The 19,829-nt window shown below is 39.0% G+C and overlaps 1 protein-coding gene across 15 annotated transcripts in view; it reads right to left on the reverse strand.

Moving 5' to 3' along the window:
* The window catches only part of PARD3 (par-3 family cell polarity regulator), a 766,077-nt gene that overhangs the window by 19,148 nt on the left and 727,100 nt on the right, over window positions 1-19,829 (reverse strand). The gene's annotated exons all lie outside the window — the stretch shown is intronic.

The following is a 19,829-nucleotide window of genomic DNA, read 5'->3' on the forward strand; positions in this document are numbered from 1 at the left end:
TGCCATATTGTGTCACTTAATAAAACACACTGTACTCTAAAGCCATTTTAATGAAATCATACAAATTTTGAAGACAATACTTTACAAGAATAATAGACATGACCAAAATTAAATCAAACTTCAGTTTCATGCCACTTTTGGTTTCTTCCATTCCCAGAGCACTAAGTTGCATCCTATCAGTAAAGCTATTCAAGCACATTAGGCATATAGTGTCTCCCCAACGAGACTTCAGACCTCTTGAGGACAAGGACCAAGCGTTATATTTATCATATATTCCCTTGAGCTGCTATCAGATTAGGAAGCTGTAAACTACTAAGAAGATGAGGCCCCTTCATTGAAAAAATTACCCTGGTAACTCAGTGTGTATCTGAGACCTTTTGGCTGCACATACCCCTGGGTGATAAAATTTAGGAGAGGTAGCTTGGAAAAAAAAAGCCAGGACTTTGGGTCAAGACAGAGGTGTAGGTAAACACAGCTTGCTTCCTCCCATGACCATAGCAAAATTACAGCTAAACTACAGAGCAACTACCACTCAGAACCAACAGAAAATCAAGCTGTCTGAAGTCTGACAACTAAGGAATCAAAGAATCCATATTCGTCCAGGCAGGTAGGAGGAGCGAAGGGGTGGAGATGCGGAAAGGGCCGGTCCCACACCTGTGGATGGTGGATAAAAATCAGGAGGGATATCTCTGGAGCAAGAGATCTCAGTCCCACATCAGACCACCCAGCCCAAGGTTTCAGTGCCAAAAAGATAAGTCATCATAACTTCTGACTGGAAACCTAGTGGTGGTTGGGTAAGTGGAAGAAACGGCAGAAGTCTCAGGCATCTCCTTGTAAAGGGCCCCACACGTGGACTTACTCAGACTCACTCTTTCTGGGCTCCAGCACTGGGACAGCAGCTAGAAAGGCACAAGTGGCATATGGGAAGTACTGAAGTGTCTGGCATCAGGGAGAGGGCTGGGGGATAGCTTCCTCCTGGACAGAACTGCATGGAGTGGCCACTGTTCCTTTTCTGAGCCTCCACCACCCAGAGCCACAGTGTGAAGTCACCATACTGGCTCACAAAGTTTTCCCCACCCTGTCCATTACCTAAGGCTCTGCTCCATCCAACTTATAGGCCCACCCAAGCTGTTAGCAGTGGCTTTTCCACATTAATGGTTTGGCTTGGCCCTGGCTTCAGACCTTCCTAAATCCACTCAAACAAGCAACAGCTTAGCCCAGCCCCTGTACTTCTTACTAAGTGGCCCCAGGCCTGGCATTAGCAGCAGCCACCTGCAGATCACTTATGGCTTATTCCAAGTTGCCTTAGACAGAACACGGGTGGGGGCTGACCTTGGCCTGTACTACCCAGGAAACCCTAGAGTCTGAGTACCCAGTTGGCAGTTACAGACAATGTCAGAGCACCACCACCCAACCACCTCCACAAGCCATGGAGGGAGATAGTTGGTGGCTAGTGGTCATAACCAGTCCTACTAGCTGACTGGCTTGGGTATAGTCCTCCCATTGACCAGCTGACAGCAATCAAGATTCAAATACAAGGGAAGTGAGTACTCAGCCCACATGGAGGGCACGCCTCAGGTACCCAGCTTACGTGATGGAGGAAGCTATGCCACTGGACCCAATAGGACACCTACTAAATTAAGCCACACTACCAAGACAGAGAGTCAAAGCAGCTCTACCTAATACATAGAAACATAAACAGGGAGGCTGCCCAAATGAGGAGACAAAAAAATATGGCCCAAATAAAAGAGGAAAAAAATAAACTCCAGAAAAAGAACAAAACAAAATGGAAATAAGCAATCTAACAGAGGCAGAGTTCAAAACAGTGGTTATAAGGATGCTCAAGGAACTCAGTGGTACTTCAACAACATAAAAATGATCCAATCAGAAATGAAGGATACACTAACTGAAATAAAGAATGATTTACAGGGAATCAATAGTGCAGTAGATGAAGATGAAAATCAAATTGATGATCTGGAACATAAGGAAGCAAAACATGTCCAATCAGAACAGTAAGAAAAAAGAATTAAAAAAAAAAAAAACCAGGATAGTGTAAGAAACCTCTGGGACAACTTCAAGCATACCAACATTTACATCACAGAGGTGCCAGAAGGAGAAGAGAAAGAGCAAGAAATTGGAAACTTATTTGAAAAAAAGAATGAAAGAAAACTTCCCTAATTTGGTGAAGGAAATAGACATACAACTCCAGGAAGCACAGAGAGTCCCAAATAAGATGGGTGAAAAGAAGACCACACCAAAACACATAATAAGTCTTATGTGCAAAGGTTAAAAATAAATAAAGAATCTTAAAAGCTACAAAAGAAAAGCAAATAGCCCTGGCTGGTGTAGCTCAGTGGACTGAGTGCGGGCCTGTGAACCAGACAATCGTGGTTCGATTCCCAGTCAGGGCACATGCCGAGGTTGCAGGCCAGTTCCCTGCAGGCCAGTTCCCAGCAGGGGACGCATGAAAGGCAACCATACATTGATGTTTCTCTCCCTCTCTCCTTCCCTTCCCCTCTAAAGATAAATAAATAAAATCTTAAAAAATAAAATAAAATAAAAATAAATAAAACCTTTAAAAATTTTAAAAAAAGAAAAGCAAATAGTACTCACAAAGGAATTCCCATAATACTGGCAGCTGATTTCTCAAAAGAAACTTTGCAGGCAAGAAGGGACTAGCAAGAAGGGTTCAAAGTGATGAAAAGCAAGGACCTACAACCTACATTACTCTATCCAGCAAAGCTATCATTTAGCATGAAAGGGGAGATAAAGTGCTTCCCAGAGAAGGTAAAGCTAAAGGAGTTTATCATCATCACCAAGCCATTATTATATAAAATGTTAAAGGGACTTGCTTAAGAAAAAGAAGACCAAAACTATGAACATTAAAATGGCAATAAATACATAACTAACAACAACTGAAGCTAAAAAAACTAAGCATAACAGAAACAGAATCATAGATATGGAGATCATTTGGAGATGCAGGTTTGGAGAAATGGGGGAAAAGGTGAAGGGATTAAGAAGTAAAAATTGGTAGGTACAGAATAGGCAGGAGGATGCTAAGAACAGTAGAGGAAATGAGTTGCCAAAGAACTTACATGGGTACCCTATGGATGTGAACAATGGGTGGGGAAAATTGCTGGAGGGAGTGGGGAGTGCTGGGTGGAGGAGGAGAAGTGGGAAAAACTGGGACAATTGCAATAGCATAATCAATAAAATATAGTAAAAAAGGCAAGTTGGCCATAGCAAAGTATATTTTGAAGCATTCCAAAGGCTGAGAAATCTGAAATGAAAATGTTCATTTATAGGACCAAAGTATTAACATATTCCATGAACATAGGATAGTCTTTCACTATTTAATATACGGGGTAGGTCCCTATCACTTTATGTTTCTATCAATTTAATTAGTTTCTGGACTATCTTGTTAATATATTCAATTTGATTATTTTCCCAGTCAATAAAAGCTTCTCTTCCCTATGTTTTTTTTTCCTGACAAATCTTTGGAACTGACTATCCTGAGAACAAGTAGTAAAGGTTAATGGGTCTGTAAAATGTGCTACTCAACACAAGGCTTCGGACTCTATGTAGATATAGCCTCAAAACTTGCCCTCCACACTGGTGAGCCAGGCAGGATACTACTCCTACTGGCTTTCAAAACATATTTGCTCGAACAGATGCATTTTCTGTACTGGCTTTCCAGTGTGATGCCTAGGCCATAACTCCTTACTCTGGATTGTATTTGAAACTGTGATGGTGCAGGCATGAGGATCGTTACACTCACAAAACAGAGAGACAGAAAAATGAGCATTCTTTAATCTCAGGGCCATCTTTCAAGCTTTACCATTTTTGGTCCTGGCATACTTCATACATTTTAATAGCAGAATTCCAGTAGGCCTGACTGACGGAGTATTTTACAAATCTAATTAGAAATATTTCTCTATCATGTTCATGTTGCACAGCTTTAATCCCCTAATTATTAGGTTCATGAATTCCAAACCATTGATAAAAAGGGACTTCCTTCTATTTGTGATTAATGGAAAGTGTATCTGCCAACAGAAGAAGTTGACCCACCATCCTTAATTTTAAATTCTGGTGACTTCAATGTTTTTCATAGTATAAGACGAGCTCCGGAAGTTACTTCCTCCCTTATTTCCAAACTTGAGCAGCTGGTGAGACTACTGTCGCATATTTTTTTTCCTGTCTTCCTGTGCTCTAGAGAACACCAACCAACTTGCCTAAGACTAGAAAAGCCACTCTATGGGCTGAAATTGGAATGGTTTTCATGATTGATGGTAACTTCCAATGACTTGACTGTCCAGCATCCTTGGGGAACAACAGTTGGCATCTGAAAGTGAGATCCTGGCTTCAGGAGATGGAGCCACCACAGTGCCCCGGCCTGCTTCCCAGGCTGGTCTATAATGACCCAATAATTCACAGAGACTTCTAGTGTTGTTGGTTAGCTCTTCTGCTGTGGGGGCCAAAGAAAATTTTAAATACTTACTAGAAATAGTGGCTACACACCCCAATCAACTTACATGTAGGTTCACTGACAACTTAAAGTTGATCATTTTTCTTGAGAGGAATGTAACAAATATACCACCTGAGTCAATCCGATGGGTATGTGAGACAGTAACACTCTTAATGAGAAGTCAGTAAATCATAATTTAACAAAAGTCTACACAAAAGAGTGGTAAGAAGGAGAATTATGAAAGTGCCTTTCATGTAAAAAAATGCATAATGACTATTGGATGAATCCTCTCTGGTCAGAGGCCAACAACACAGTGTGTGAGGCTTTAGGACCTTCAGACTGGACTACTCCAGTGTGCTTCACAGCAGCAGCTGAACATCCCACTCCTGCTTAGTGCACCATGCTGCTGCTGGCAGGTGGGCCTGGAGCCCATCCTGCACCTCTGCTCCATGGATAACAGTCCAAATATCTCCTCAGGTAGAGTGAATGAGAAAAACTTTACACAGTGGTCCTCACAGACACACATTGTATGTGAGAGTCATCCAGAGTGCTTGTTAAAAAATGCTGACTGACAGACTACCCTGGGGATTTTCTGATTCAGCAAGTCCAGTGCAGAGCCTAAAAATTCGCATGTATTAAAAAACACTGCAGGTGCTTATATGGCGAATACTCCGCAAACAATACCCACAGGTGTCACAGTTGGGACAGTTTCCACTGCCTGAAGACCAACTAACTAAAGAGTGAAGGAGACCCCAGTGCCCTGGAGGCACCACAGACATTCTGTGACAAATGGGAGTAATATGCTTGGGCAAGAGGGGAGGCTCTTACTTGGTTCCAGGAAATTGCTGCTCCGAAGGATCCAGGACTGGTGATGCCCTTTACTTTTTTTTAAAAGAGAAGTCAGAAGTATAGTCCACCCCCCACCAATTTAAAATGTTGGCTTATTTTATTTTTTTAATCCTAGGTGAGCCACACACACACAAAAGTCTGTTGTTAGCTACCTCGCAACCTGTGTTTGACATTCTGCAGCTGCTGCCTACTTCACATTTTGCTTTTCCAGGCTATTTACTTTCACTGCAATAAGACAAGGCCAGTGGTCCCCTGCTCACTGTCCCAAGAAACAAATATTAAAAACAACAATGACTGGGCATTGTGCATACATCCCTGCCTCTTCTAAAGCATCAGCTCCCGCTGGTTTGTCAAACCCTGAGTGTACTGACCGCCCTGCAAGCTTGAGTGCTGACCTATTTTTTTAGACCAGCACAAGCTGAAAGGAGTTTGTGACATGACTAATTCTTTATGGAATAAAAATACTTTAACATTTACATTTTAATTATGCAAAGGAAATTGAGAAACCTGGAATAGAGAGCATAGCTTTATAATCCAGAATTTAATGAAAGGGAGAACAACCATTCGTTTTTTTTGTTTTGTTTTGTTTTTTTTTAAGAAAAAGCGGTACCATCTTGGTATATACTCCCCTCCCCACAGAAAAAAAGGGCTGAGGGAGGTAGACAGAAGGGAGGGAATGAATCCTGTCAGGCTTTCCATGGTGTTCATAGGGGACATAGTGATAATTTCTAGCACAAGAGAAGCTACCAAAGAAAAGAGGAAGATAAATTTACTCCTCTCTTTCTTCCTATGATAGCTTCTCCTTTCCTATCCATCTTCAGAGTAAGTTAAAGAAATCAAATTCCACTTCCTAGAAGCCTTTCCTAACTACTCCAGCCCATGTTTACCTGTTCTTTTCAAATCTTCAATAATAATTGTCCTCAGACCTAAATAATCTTTAACAGTGCTTCTCTTTCTTAGGTTTGTGGCTTCATCGCGGTCATTTAACATGTGTATATTTTGTATGCCTCGTCCCTGGGGCAGAGTAAGTTGTTTAGCAGGTATTTGTGATGGACAGACTTTAAAGTGAGCCCCTGATCCTTGCCTCCTGGTAATCACACCTTTGTGCAAACCCCCACCCCTGAGTGTGGGCAGCTGTGGCTTGCTTCTCTGCAGTAAAAGTAGACAAAAGTCAAGGAATGTATGTGATTCTACTGTCGTGATTATATGTGAACTGTGTCTATCTTGATAGTCCATCTCTCTCCTTTCTGGCTTTGAAGAAGAAAGCTGCCATGAACCCTACAGCTGCAAAACAAACAAGCAAATCCACAAAGACTTGCTGCCAGGAAGTCCTGGAGCAGGGAACAGTGCTGCCCAGTGGGACCTCCAAGTGGGCACACAGGCTGGCACCTGGATGAGACCCTGAGCAGAAGATACAGCTAAGCCATTGCTGGACTCCAGACCCACAGAAACATATGTAATAAATGTGTGTTGTTTTAGGTGGCTAAATCTATGTTAATCTGTTATGCAGCAAGAGAAAATTAACACCCACTGATGCCAAGGTTGGCCAGATGACTTGATTTGGATGTCAGTGGATGGAAATGTAAATAGGAGTTTAAAATGTTACTGTACAGTGGGTCTGCTCTCTTGTGTTTTATTGCAACAGAAGATAACAAACTCCCTAAACCCACCTTCCTTAAACACGCACACACACAGACCACTATACTACTCTACCACTACCACATTACCTTAAACAATTTTAGGGAGGTCATACATACTTGCTAAATGAAATAAAGTGGTCTAGAAGCACACAGACTTATACGCTGCCCACAGCTGCAACCAAAGAAATACTGTCTGTTGGAAAACCATGTTGCTGAGAAGAGCAGAATAAAAGAGAGGAACCACATTTTTGGAATCAATTTTACCATTGTCATTTATGTAGTTAGTTATACCAAAGTTTTGGTCTTGGAGAAAACTGTACAAAGTAAATACAGGGTGGGGCAGAAGTAGGTTTACAGTTGTGAATATGCAAAACATAGAGTATATTCATGTGTTATTATTTATTAATCATTGTATTTTTCCATATAAACAAATGTAAACCTGCTTTTGCCCCAGCCTGTACTGTTGCAGAAGATGTCACTGAAAAATGATAACTTCTAGAACTTAACAGATGAAAATAATCAAATATGTCTTCCACTAGATATATCTGACTGAACATTAGGAACTATAGCCACAAACACCCCATGAAAATCAAGGAGGTGACTCCCTTTGTCAACTTTCCCCTCACTTCACCCAGAACACACTGGTCTGGCTCTGGGACCTCTGAAAACCAGCCTTCATGAGACCAAAGCAGAAACGTTTTCCAAGAGTGAAGTAGAAACAGACCTGCCAACCAGATCATTTGGCAGAACTAAACTGAAGGGCTCACTCCTAGTTTCACTTTCTGGTAGATTGGTGACCTGCTAGAATCTGAGTCAACACACGACTCACAAGGGGATACATTCCTGGTTAAACCAATGGTCACTGGCACCAATTCAGTGCCAAAAGGAATCCCCAATTTGGGGTGAGATGATGAAGGGAACTGTATTCAGTGAAAACAAGCCAATTGTGATACAGCATGGATATGAGGCAGCCCCTCTGCGGTTAGACAGCTATGCTCCGTGCTGGTCTCCCTTGCACTGTGCTTTTTTGCTATGCTCTAGTCTTGCTCTAGTCTGTGCTACTCTGCTATGCTCCATGAGATATCTTCAGTGTTTCAGTTCGGCCTGAGAAAGGTAGTCTTCTGTGGAAAGGGAAAGTATATTCCCAGAGCCAGAGTGAAGCTGACTTATGTAGATAGAAGTGCCTGCCACTGGGTCCCTGACTGGTCTGTTTCCCTGCAAATGAGGACCCTCCAAATCCTCCTACTTAGGATTAGTCCAAAAGGCACTGTCCTGATTGGTCAGAAATGAGCTGCTCTGATTGGCTGATAATGATGCAACGTCTATACAGCTACACAGCACCACTTGAATGGAGAAAGACAGAGTCCTATTGGTTGAAATACAATTCCAGGAACTTCTTCATAAAGGCTGGCTCAGATGAGAAGCACAGGGCAAGCGGGCAGTTCAGTGCAGAGGTGGGCAGACCAGTGCAGACTTGTCTAAAAAGTGCAGTTTGCATGAGAGTCCCTTGCAAAAATGGCTGCTAAGCTCATTTTTGTTTCTGGGTTTTTTTTTGGTTTTTTTTAATTTGAGACCAGATAGCCACCAGGAGCCCTTTTTAGTACATATCTTCTTTCTCAGGGTCCACAAAACAGTTTGTTTTAAAACTGATTTTACTTAGTTTGCCAAGGGTCCAGGAATTAACAGATATCCTTCAAATTCTGAATTTACAGAAGATTAGGTACACAGTGAAGACTTTTGGTACCCATACTAGTTTATAGCTTCAGCCTTTTCATTTTTGCCATTTAAGTCTCAGCCCTAGTAATTTACTTTTGGGCCTAAGTACAAAATTCTATTCCAAATGCTATTGAATTTTATACCTGCACTTGGCATCCAATTACTGGGGATGCAAAAGGCCATCATTATTCCTTTTCCCAATTAAAACATACAAAAGTAAGTTTCCAAATTGTATTTTAAGATATTGGAAACAATAACTTCTATGGCTTTCTTGGGCATTCCACACATAGGCCAAAGGGACAAAGCTAGGGCTATGCTAACTGCCAACTCTTCAACTTACAGAACTTTCTTCTCCACTTGCCAGTGTGTCAGGTTCCAGGATTTCACAGTCAGGACTTCTGAAACCTCACTGCAGTCTGTATCCCAGCACACTTAGAAAGGAGAAGGTAGCAAAGCTTCCAGGACTCCATTTATGCTCAGAGACCCTGACTTCCCAAGGCTGGATGAAGCCTTTAGGTGATGATGCAACCTTCATACGAGGTTCCTATGTTTTCATCACTTATTTGAGGAAATGGCATCTCTATTGATTTCCTTGGTAGTTACTCAAATGGAAAATCTAAAGATCCAGCACATTATGTAAACAGCCCACTATTCCAGAGCGCTAGTCTTTTTTGAAATATTTTCACTGGAGGAAAATTAGAGCATCTTTCCTTTCCTTGCCCAATTACTAATTCTTTGCATCCCTTTATTTGTACCAATGGCAAATCTAAAATTCAAGTATTTCATAGATGTCACTTAAAACAGACACCAAGATTAGAATAGGCAAAAAGTGACATTGTAAAAAACATAGGTAGGGCAGCCATGGCAGGCAGCTTTAGGACCAGGCAGCTGGCAGTGACCACAAGTGTCTTAGATCATTAAGCAATGTCTCACTGTGATGTCATGCATGGATATGCAGAACTATAATCCTTTCAAAACAGATTGTCAGCACGATAAAAGTAGATACAAACAAGTCCTTGAACAGGGATAACTCAAGCTTTGGGGAGAGAATGTCACTGAACTGAAAAGGGATGCCAGCACAGCCACGGGGACCTAGCCAGAGATGCTAGGTAAACAACATTCTTCTCACTTAGATGTTTTCTGTACTGATTAGCAATTCCATAAAATACTGCTGATCTTGTAATCGCCAAATAGCTAAAATCTACAGATGTCAGAAATGACTTCATAATTGCTGCAAATTAGTGAGCAAACACAGGTTTCTCATTTAAACCCATTACACCGTATGTTAAAATGGAGCACTTGTCATATGGCGTTTTCTTTCCTGGCACTCAAATCAGGAACATTCTTTGTGAAATCCTGTGCAAAGAAGCAGAGAGATAGTGCTAGGGTGTGTGTTACAGGTTCTTCTTCCTGAAGAGGTGTGTGTTCTGGGGGATAAAACCTTTAAATTGTAAGGAATTTGTTGCCTAAATTTTTATAGTGAGCTACACTGGGCCTCCATCTTTGCTTAACACACAGAGAAGTGGTGTCTCCCAGAGAAAGCTTTTGCTTCTCTTAGAAGGACCTGGAGTGCTTCCTCCCAGGGTTCATGGGTTGCCTTCTGTCACCCACATAGGCAGGAAGCATAAATTGCTAAATTAAAAGAGAAAGAAGGAACAGACTCAAATGCCGTGGAAAAGCAGACTTTGAAATTTCAGATTTGTAAGCATTAGAGCAACCTGGCTTACACTGGGGCGTGCTACTATGGATTGCTCAGAATGAAAGATTTATGAGCACTAAGGGAAGGGGTGGGAGGGTTAAACCAAAAAATGTATCAATTACCAAAGTACAAATAAAAATAGCTCTTCTGCACAAGCTTCATTAAGTTTTATCAGCAAGTATCTTGGGGTTTTACACTTAAACCACAGGTCATAAATTCACAGTAAAGCTCCCATATGTTCACCAAACACCTGAATTCAATTTCTCTCCTGCTTGTGAAGTAGGAATGTGGTGCTCAAATAATTATGCATGCAAAGTTAGTTTCCAACAGGGGTAGTTTTTTTTTTTATCATTCTTAGCACTTTTATATTAGTATATAGGTATAAATTCTTCCCAGTTTGAATAGTGAAAAAATAAAGTGTGTAAAAACCTTCTTACTATGTTTGCATTTTTTCTATAGATAACCCCAGATATTTTTTAGCTATAACAAATGGTATTAATATTTACTTTAATGTTTTTAGACAAACATTCTTGTGGCCATGTAAAAATGACCTTCAATTATAGAAAAAGTCTAAAGTGAAACTAAATGCTATATTTATAAAGTGTCTATGTGTACATGTGAAATTAGTGACTTAGGAAATATGTCATTTTTAGTTTATCATCACAGTTTTACTCATCATCTATACCATGAAAAGAATTATGAGAAACTTATGCAAATCCCAAAGGCACTCACATTCCTCAGCTGATAAAATTCATTTTCAGTGTCTGACACCCAAGATTTGTTGTCCATTTCACACCAATTTCAGTGTAATAAATCATCACAAATTAAAAACATACAGCCATGTCTTCTGGGTTAAAAAGGTAGTCACTAAACTGTTAAGGCTGAGTTTGCTTCTGATGTGATGAATCACAGGGAGGGTCACCTCTCTCCGTCAGAAAGACTTGGGGCTTGATCTCATCCAGCCCCTCCCTCTGTGGTCATTTAGTAACAGGGCTATCATTGTATAAGCAGCAGATTCTCAGGAATGCACCGCTCGTCCATTTTATTACTATCATCACTCTTCCTTACTAGCCTGTCACTGGTCTCAGGCATGAGTGAGAGAAATTTAGCTTTACTTTTTTGAGGGGAATTTCCCCAGCTACAAAGAACACACATGCTTGCACAAATATACATAATTTTAGGATGCACCAATAAACACATACACACACACACAAGGCATTCTGTTGTAAGCCTGAGGTAGCTTTTCCTGCCTAGTAAATTTCACAGAAATGATCCAAGTCATTTTCTACCCAAAAGGGTTGTAAATCTATAGCAGTCACACTTCCAGTGAGGCACTGTTTCAAGACAGCACAAAAGTGGTATTATTTAGTGGTATTTATTGAAAATCTATCATTACATAACTGAGTATCAAAGTTGTTTCAGAAATCACATTCTAGTAAAACTTTTTAAACAAATGACCTTTGAATATCGTGTGAGTGAATGTTAGAGCCTAAAACCTAAGATGGTGGAAAATCCAGGTTGAACTTCCACAGGCCCCTGTGAAGAGCATGGGCAAAGGACAGGAACAGAAGCAGGGTTCCAAGCCTCCTGGGTCTTCCTGATTTGCTAGCTGGCAACTCTGCATAACTTTACACGAATAAATGATGGGAGAGAAAATGTTTTCCAGGTATATCTATGAATTTAAATGCAGTCTTGAAAATAAAATGTTACTGCCTATAAGAAACCACATGCTATTTTCTAAAAGCAATGCATGAAGCAGTCATAATTTAGGGTTACTGCCAAAGTGCACTTAGTTTTTTGTAGATTGTGTGACTTTCACGAAATGTCTGATAAATGGCAAGGATATATAAGGCATTCTAACAGGTTAGAGAGCTGATGAAAATTTATGCATTGTCCTAATCATTCAATAAAACCACTGGAAATAAAGGTTAGCCAGTTTTGACCCTTAGTGGAAGCCTGTGCTTCAAATGAAAATATACATTTGGATGTCTGAATAAAGAGGTAAAGGAATTTAATATTAGACGTGAAAATCTTGAAGAGCTAAAATAAAAGTGAAAATCAGGAATATATTATAAAAATGTGAAATAAAAAGCAGTGGAAATTAAATGATAAAACCTGATAGGTTTAGATGACAAAATAAAAATGCTTATGATGTTCTTTTTCAAATTACAGAGGCTTTATCATATACAAGCATAGAAAGTAATTGTAGAACCGTTATTTTAATTCATTTATCTTGAACTGATTATGGAATTCAAGGCTAACATTTTCTTTGTTTTTGCATTCTCTGTCTTTAATGACAACAATAACTGCAACAAAAAGTACCCTACACAAAACTAAGCTATGTTTTTTAAAAATAAAAATTCCAATATAATGCAGTACTTTATGCTCATGTCATAATTGTAAATTTGGCTAAAATCTATATGGCTGTTCTGAAATGACTTAAAATGAAAAATAATGTATGTTTTATGACTGGCTAATCTGAAATGTTTTTGAGAACTAGAATAAAACTAGGGACATAGATTGATTAGTTAAATACAAAACAAAACAGAACATTGGATGTATGGAGCCCGAGAAAGAAGATACCTACTAAGAAAGGCTCCCAGTGGCCAACTGGGCTTAAATTTATAAATAAACAAAAATACCCAGAACCCAGCAGCCATTTCTACACAGGGGCCTGTCACACAAACCACAATTCATGGAGAAGTCTGTGCTGAGCTGCCTGCCTCTTAGAGTGTACTGCCTGCCTGCCTGTCTGCACTGTTTCTGCCATCTGAGCAAGCCCTTATAAAGGAGTTCCTGGAATTCTATTTCAACCAATAGGACTGAGGCTTTCCCCATCCAATCAGCACTGTGCCACTATTTTACCATCAGTATTTTCACTGACCAATCAGAGCAGCCTCATGTGGGCCAATCAAAACAGTGCTTTTTGGATCAAACTGTGATGATTTTAAGTCCTCATTTGGACAGACCAATTGGATCCAGGGACTTCTAAGTCCATTCCTCTGTAGCTTGGAAAGTGCACTTTCCTTTCCCAGAAGACTGAACACTGCATTTTCCCAGCTGGAGCTGAAACACCAAAGAAGTCTGCCAGAGCAGAGCAGAACAGCATTATCTAGCCAGACTACCTGGCCCCTGGCTCCAGGTCTGCCTCACAGCCATGATGCACTCACTCAGTACTTCATAACTGAGCTGTATCACAATTGAGCTGTTTGCACTGAATAAACTTTCCTTCTTCACCACACCCCAACTGGGGGATTCCTGTTGGTGCTGAACTGATGGCAATGACCACTGGATGACAAATATGCCCAAATGAAAAGTTGGTATATGTGTTACTGATTTTTAAACCTTTTAAAGATCATTAGGATATTTTCCTTGACTGATAATTTTTTAACTTTCTTTACACTACTAATTAAATTTGTAATTATTAATAATTTTCTAGGTTTCTAGTTACAATTTGGCCATGTCTCAACTTACAAATAACCTATCTGGACAGAAGAAATAAATAAGTTAGAAAAGTCAGTCCATTAACTTCTCATTTCATGTTGAGCTAAATTATGAGAAAACACAAAATGTATGACCATATTAGTTTGGAATTCTTTGATAGATTTGGAAAGAGGCTTACATTATTTGTTTGTAAATCATATTTTTTCAGAGTAATACTATGTATAATTTATATTTAAAAATGCTAACTAAAAGGTTTAAAATATAAGAATCTCCTGCTTCATCAGGTATTGTCCTGCTGACTACCCAATTACAAGAAAAACACTTTTAAGGCTGTTAGCTGTTTTCTAAGGCTATTTCTTTTTAACTCAACCAGAGGTACTCAAAATGAATCAATCATAACTCCTGCTTGTGATAGATTCTCATTGATGATTCCTGTGTTACTCATTTTCATTCATTTAGTCATTTTTAGTGCTCAATACTCAATATTACTAAAAGTAAATTATCAGTTTGATCCATTACACAAAAACAAAACTTAGGGATTTAACAATAATCTGCATCTATTTCCAAATAACATATTTATACCACTACCTCCTGACGCATTAATTTTACACATTATCCATTGACTTTCTGTGAAGTTAGATGAAATGATAGCTCTCAGTTGGGATTGTTAGCTCTGCAATCCCAGTTTCTGTCCCCATTTCTCATTGCCCTTACTCCCAATATAGTTATAGCACAGCTTTTACATTATTTTTTTAGCTATTATATTAATCGTATAAACATTGTTAACTGCTAATTCAAGTGAACCACTACGATTGCATTTCCCTTCTTCTATGGCATTCTTGGTTTTCCTTTTGCTTAGTTTTTTAGGGCCTGTCTCTATTTTCCACCCTATATAGCCTTTTAGAAAACACTTCGTTTTTTTTTAGAGCAGTTTTACATTCATAGGAAAACTGAGAGGAAGATACAGATATTTCCTATATGCCCCCTTGCCCCTACACATACACCACCTTCCCTGCAATCAAAACCCCCAACCAGATGGTGCATTTGTTAGAACTGATGGACCTACACTGACACATGCTGTCCCCCAGAGTCCACAGTTTACATCAGAGTTCACTCTTGGTGTTGTACACTCTATGTGTTAGGACAAATTTATAATCAAATTTATTTAGCATTATAGTATCATACAGTGTAGTTTCACTGCCTTAAAAATCCTCTCTGTTCTCTTTATCCTTCTGTATCCCCTCTGTACCCCCCTGTAACCACTGATCCTTTCATGGTCTCCAGAGATTTGCCTTTTCCAGAGTGTCACATAGTTAAAATCATACTGTATGCAGCCTTTTCAGATAGGTTTCTTTCACTTAGTAATCTTCACTTGTTTCCAAGTCTTTTTGTGGCTTGATAGCTCATTTCTTTTTGGCTCTAAATAATATTCCATTGTCTGGATATAACACAGTTTATCCATTCCCCTACTTAAGGACATCTTGGTCACTTTCAAGTTTTGGCAATTTTGAATAAAAGCTACTGTAAACATCATTCATGTTCAGGTTTGTGTGTGGTCATAAGTTTTCGACTCCTTTGGGCAAATACCAAGGAGCACAACTGCTGGATTTGTATGGTAAGAGTATGTTTAGTTTTGTAAGAACCTGCCAAATTGTCTTTCAAAGTGGCTGCCCCATTTTGCATCCCCACCAGGAGTAAATGAGTTCCTGCAGCTCCATATCCTTGCCCGTGTTTGGTGTCAGCATTCTGATTTGTGGCCATTCTAATCCATGTAGTATTATCTCCGTGTGCATTTCCCTGATGACATATGATGTGAAGCTTTTTCCACATGCTTATCTGCCATCAGTGTATTTTTTTGGCGAGATACCTGTTAACGTCTTTGGCCCCTATTAAAATTAGGCCATTGGTTTTCTGTTTGTTGAGTTTTAAAAGTTCTTTGTTCATTTTGGATAACAGTATTTCATCCAACATGTCTTTTGCAAATATTTTCTCCCTCTCTATGGACTTTTATTTTTAGCACAAATTTCTGTAAGACCAAACCCATCATAGCTTATCAATTCCCAGGTTTTGCTTGAAGCCCCCCAACCTCAAGTGCCGGTTCTCTGGTTTTTCCACCTCCTCCAATGTGCCAATTCTCTAGTTTTGTGCACAGGAGAAGCCCTTCATTATCGTCTTGGGATTTGTTAGAGCACACATGTTAGAGCTTCCTAAAAGGAGTTCATTATGAGTAAAAGTACATTGTATCTTTGCATACTTACATATATCTACCCAGCACCACCACTCATTGACAGCATGGTTAGGTGTGGAATCACAGGTTAGAAAACATGAGGCTTCAGTGTTTGAAGGTAGAACTCTATTGTCTTCAGGCTCCAACGCTGCTGCTGAGAAACCTAACATTCTGGTCCCCAGCCCTTTATTGTATCCCTTTAAGAGGGATAATCTCTTTATTTTTGCTGTTATGAAACCACAGTGTTCTTTTCTTTTTAAAATTAATTTTTCTGGGCAGTAGGTAATTCTTTAATCTAGAATCTTAAGTTCTCCAGTTCTGGAAAAATTTATGATGTTATTTCTCTAATAACTTCTCCCCTCATTATGCCTGGTTTCTCTTTCTAAAAAGCATACTAGTTATATGCTGGACCTCCCAAAATGAACTTTTGACTTTCTTTCACACTATATTACTCTTTGTATATGTCTTGTGTTTTATTACATTTTCAGAATTTCTTCAATCTTATCCCCCAGGCCTTCTATTGTTTCTTAATACTGCTATCATAATAATAATAATTATTATTTTCCAAGAGTTCTTTCACATTTTCTTTTTTAAAATGAACTCTTTTTTAAAAAACATTTCATTTATTTATTTTTAGACAGACAGGAAGGGAGGGAGGAAGAGAGGGAGAGAAAAATCAATGCGTGGTTGTTTCTCACGTGCCCCTCACTGGGGAACCTGGCCTGCAACCCAGGCATGTGCCCCAACTGGGAATTGAACCCCACAACCCTTTGCTTTGCAGGCCTGCGCTTAACTGAGCCACACCAGCCAGGGCCATATTTTATTAATAATCCTTTCCAATAGCCTCTTATTCATATTTAGCAATTACAGTTTCTTATTTTATGGCGGGTATACAGTTTTAAGTATTTTCTCTTCTCTTCGTGTATTTTTTGTGTTTTCCTAATTCTAAAGTTTGTTTTTCTCACTGACTTCCACAATTAAGGCTTTTTCTAAAATGTTTGGAGGCTCTAAAAGGCAAATTAGTCATTGTGTGTATGGGTGGATGTTACTCTAGAAAGGCTGCTTAGAGAACCACTTCTATGGGCTGGGGATCACCACACATGTGAGAGTTCCTTCTCCAGAGAAGCACCGGTTTCTTCAGAGTATAATCTACCAATCTTTGGCTTGGGGAACATCAACTTGGTTCCTAAATTTTGGAGTTATTCTGTCATTATACAGTAAAAAAAAGATATATCCATTTCAAAAAAGAGAAATAATATGTCTCTTTCTTATTCTTTTTCAAGAAATATTTTATTCTGTCTGTTGAAACTTGATTTTCTAGTTTGTATTATTATTAATTCTCAATTATTTTCAAATAGATAAGATGTCTTTTCAAGATTAAAGCAGGTATATGGATAGTTGCATTATTTGTTTTTAAGTAGATGAAAGACATTGATGTAAATATTTACTTATTGGTTATAATAACAGGATAATACACACCCCTCCCCAGCAAACTTTAGAATTACTTATATACCATTTTTTGGGTTATATGTTGTATATACATAAATACTTTTGAAATGTTTACATATATTTTAAAATATACATATACTTTAAAAATAGATGTTTATATAGGTAAATACATATATGTGTATGCATATATGTGCATTTTATACATATACATATATGTGAAATTTAGTCTTAGTGTCTCTCTCTCCACACACAAACATGGTCTGTTTGGAAAAAGTCCAGCCATTGTTAATATAACAAGAACAATTTATGTGAATTCATATAACCTGGCAGGCAAGGAGAGTGGACTAGAATGCATGTATGTGAACAATGATGACTTCACTGTACTAGTCAATGGGGGCAGTAGAAACCACTGAGTGAGCATGCGTGCTGTGTGGCCGGCCGTTGCATTCAAAATGACCGAGTGAGTAGAGCAAAGAATCTGCATCAAATTTTGTGTTACGCTTGAACATTCCTCCATGGAAATGAATTGGATGATTCAGCAGGCCGCAGCTATGGGCAGCTGGTGACTGGCAGCTTCATCACAACAGTGTACCTGCTTGTACATCATGTCTCATGCAGAGTGTTTTGGTGAAACATCAAATCACCCAGGTGACCTCAACCTCCTATAGCCTAGATTTGGTGCTCTGCAACTTCTGGCTTTTCTCAAAACTAAAATCACCTTTGGAAGGGAAGATATTTCAGACTGCTGATGAGATTCAGGAAAATACAACAGGGTAGCTGATGGAGTTTGGAAGAACCATGCGAGGTCCCAAAGTGCCTACTTTGAAGGAGACTGAGGCATCATTGTCCTATATACAATATTTGTTGTATCACACCCATTTATGATAAAAACACTCAGCAAAGTGGGGAAACAGGGAGCATTTCTCAAAATAATAAAGGCCATATATGAGAGACCTACAGCCAATATCATACTCAATGGGAAAAAACTAAAAGCTTTTCCACTAAGATCAGGAACCAGACAAGGATGTCCACTTTCACCACTTCTATTCAATATAGTATTGGAAGTTTTAGCCACAGCGATCAGGCAAGAAAAGGAAATAAAAGGCACCCAAATAGGAAGGGAGGAAACAAAACTGTCACTGTTTGCAGATGACATGATAGTGTACATGGAAAATCCTATAGAATCTACCCAAAAACTGCTCAAGCTAATTAATGAATTTGGCAAAATAGCTGGTTACAAAGTCAATATCCAGAAATCAAAGGCATTTTTGTATACCAACAATGAATCAGCAGAAGCAGAAATCAAGGAAAAAATCCCATTCAACACAGCAAAAAAATATATATATATCTGGGAATAAACCTAACCAAGGAGGTAAAAGACCTGTATGCAGAAAACTACACAGCCCTGAAGAAAGAAATCAAGGAAGACACAAACAAATGGAAACATATACCTTGTTCATGAACTGGAAGAATTAACATCATCAAAATGTCCATACTACCCAAAGCAATATACACATTCAATGCAATACCTATTAAAGTACCAATGGCATTTTTCGCAGACATAGAACAAACACTTCAAAAATTTATATGGAACCATAAATGACCCAGAATAGCAGTTGCACTTTTGAGAAAGAAGAACAAAGTAGGAGGGATCACAAAACCTGACATCAAACTGTATTACAAGGCCACTTGTAGTAATCAAAACAGCCTGGTACTGGCATAAAAACAGGCACATAGACCAATGGAACAGAACAGAGAGCCCAGAAATCAACCCAACTCTCTACAGTTAATTAATATTTGACAAAGGGGGCAGTAACATAAAATGGAGTAAAGATAGCCTCTTCAATAAATGGAACTGGGAGAACTGGACAGCTACATGCAAAACAATGAAACTTGAGCATCAACTTACACCATATACCAAAATAAATTCAAGGTGGATAAAAGACTTAAATATAAGCCGAGACACCATTAAAGTCCTAGAGGAGAACATCGGCAAGAAAATCTCAGATATTTCACTCAGCAACTTTTTTTACTGATATGTCCCCTAGAGCAAGGAATATAAAGGAAAGAATAAACAAATGGGATCTCATCAAAATTAAAAGCTTCTGCATGGCTAAAGAAAACAGTATTAAATTAGCAAGACAACCAACTGTATGGGAAAACATATTTGCCAATGATACCTCAGACAAAGGTTTAATCTCCAAAATATGCAAAGAACTTACATGACTCCACTCTAAGAAGACACCCAACCCAATTAAAAAATGGGAAAAGGACTTGAACAGACACTTCTCCAAGGAGGACATACAGAACATCCAGAGACACATGAAGAGATGCTCAATA

This window comes from Artibeus jamaicensis, unplaced genomic scaffold, assembly GCF_021234435.1.
Source record: "Artibeus jamaicensis isolate MK-2021 breed Jamaican fruit bat unplaced genomic scaffold, CSHL_Jam_final contig_515, whole genome shotgun sequence".
Lineage (NCBI taxonomy): Eukaryota > Metazoa > Chordata > Mammalia > Chiroptera > Phyllostomidae > Artibeus > Artibeus jamaicensis.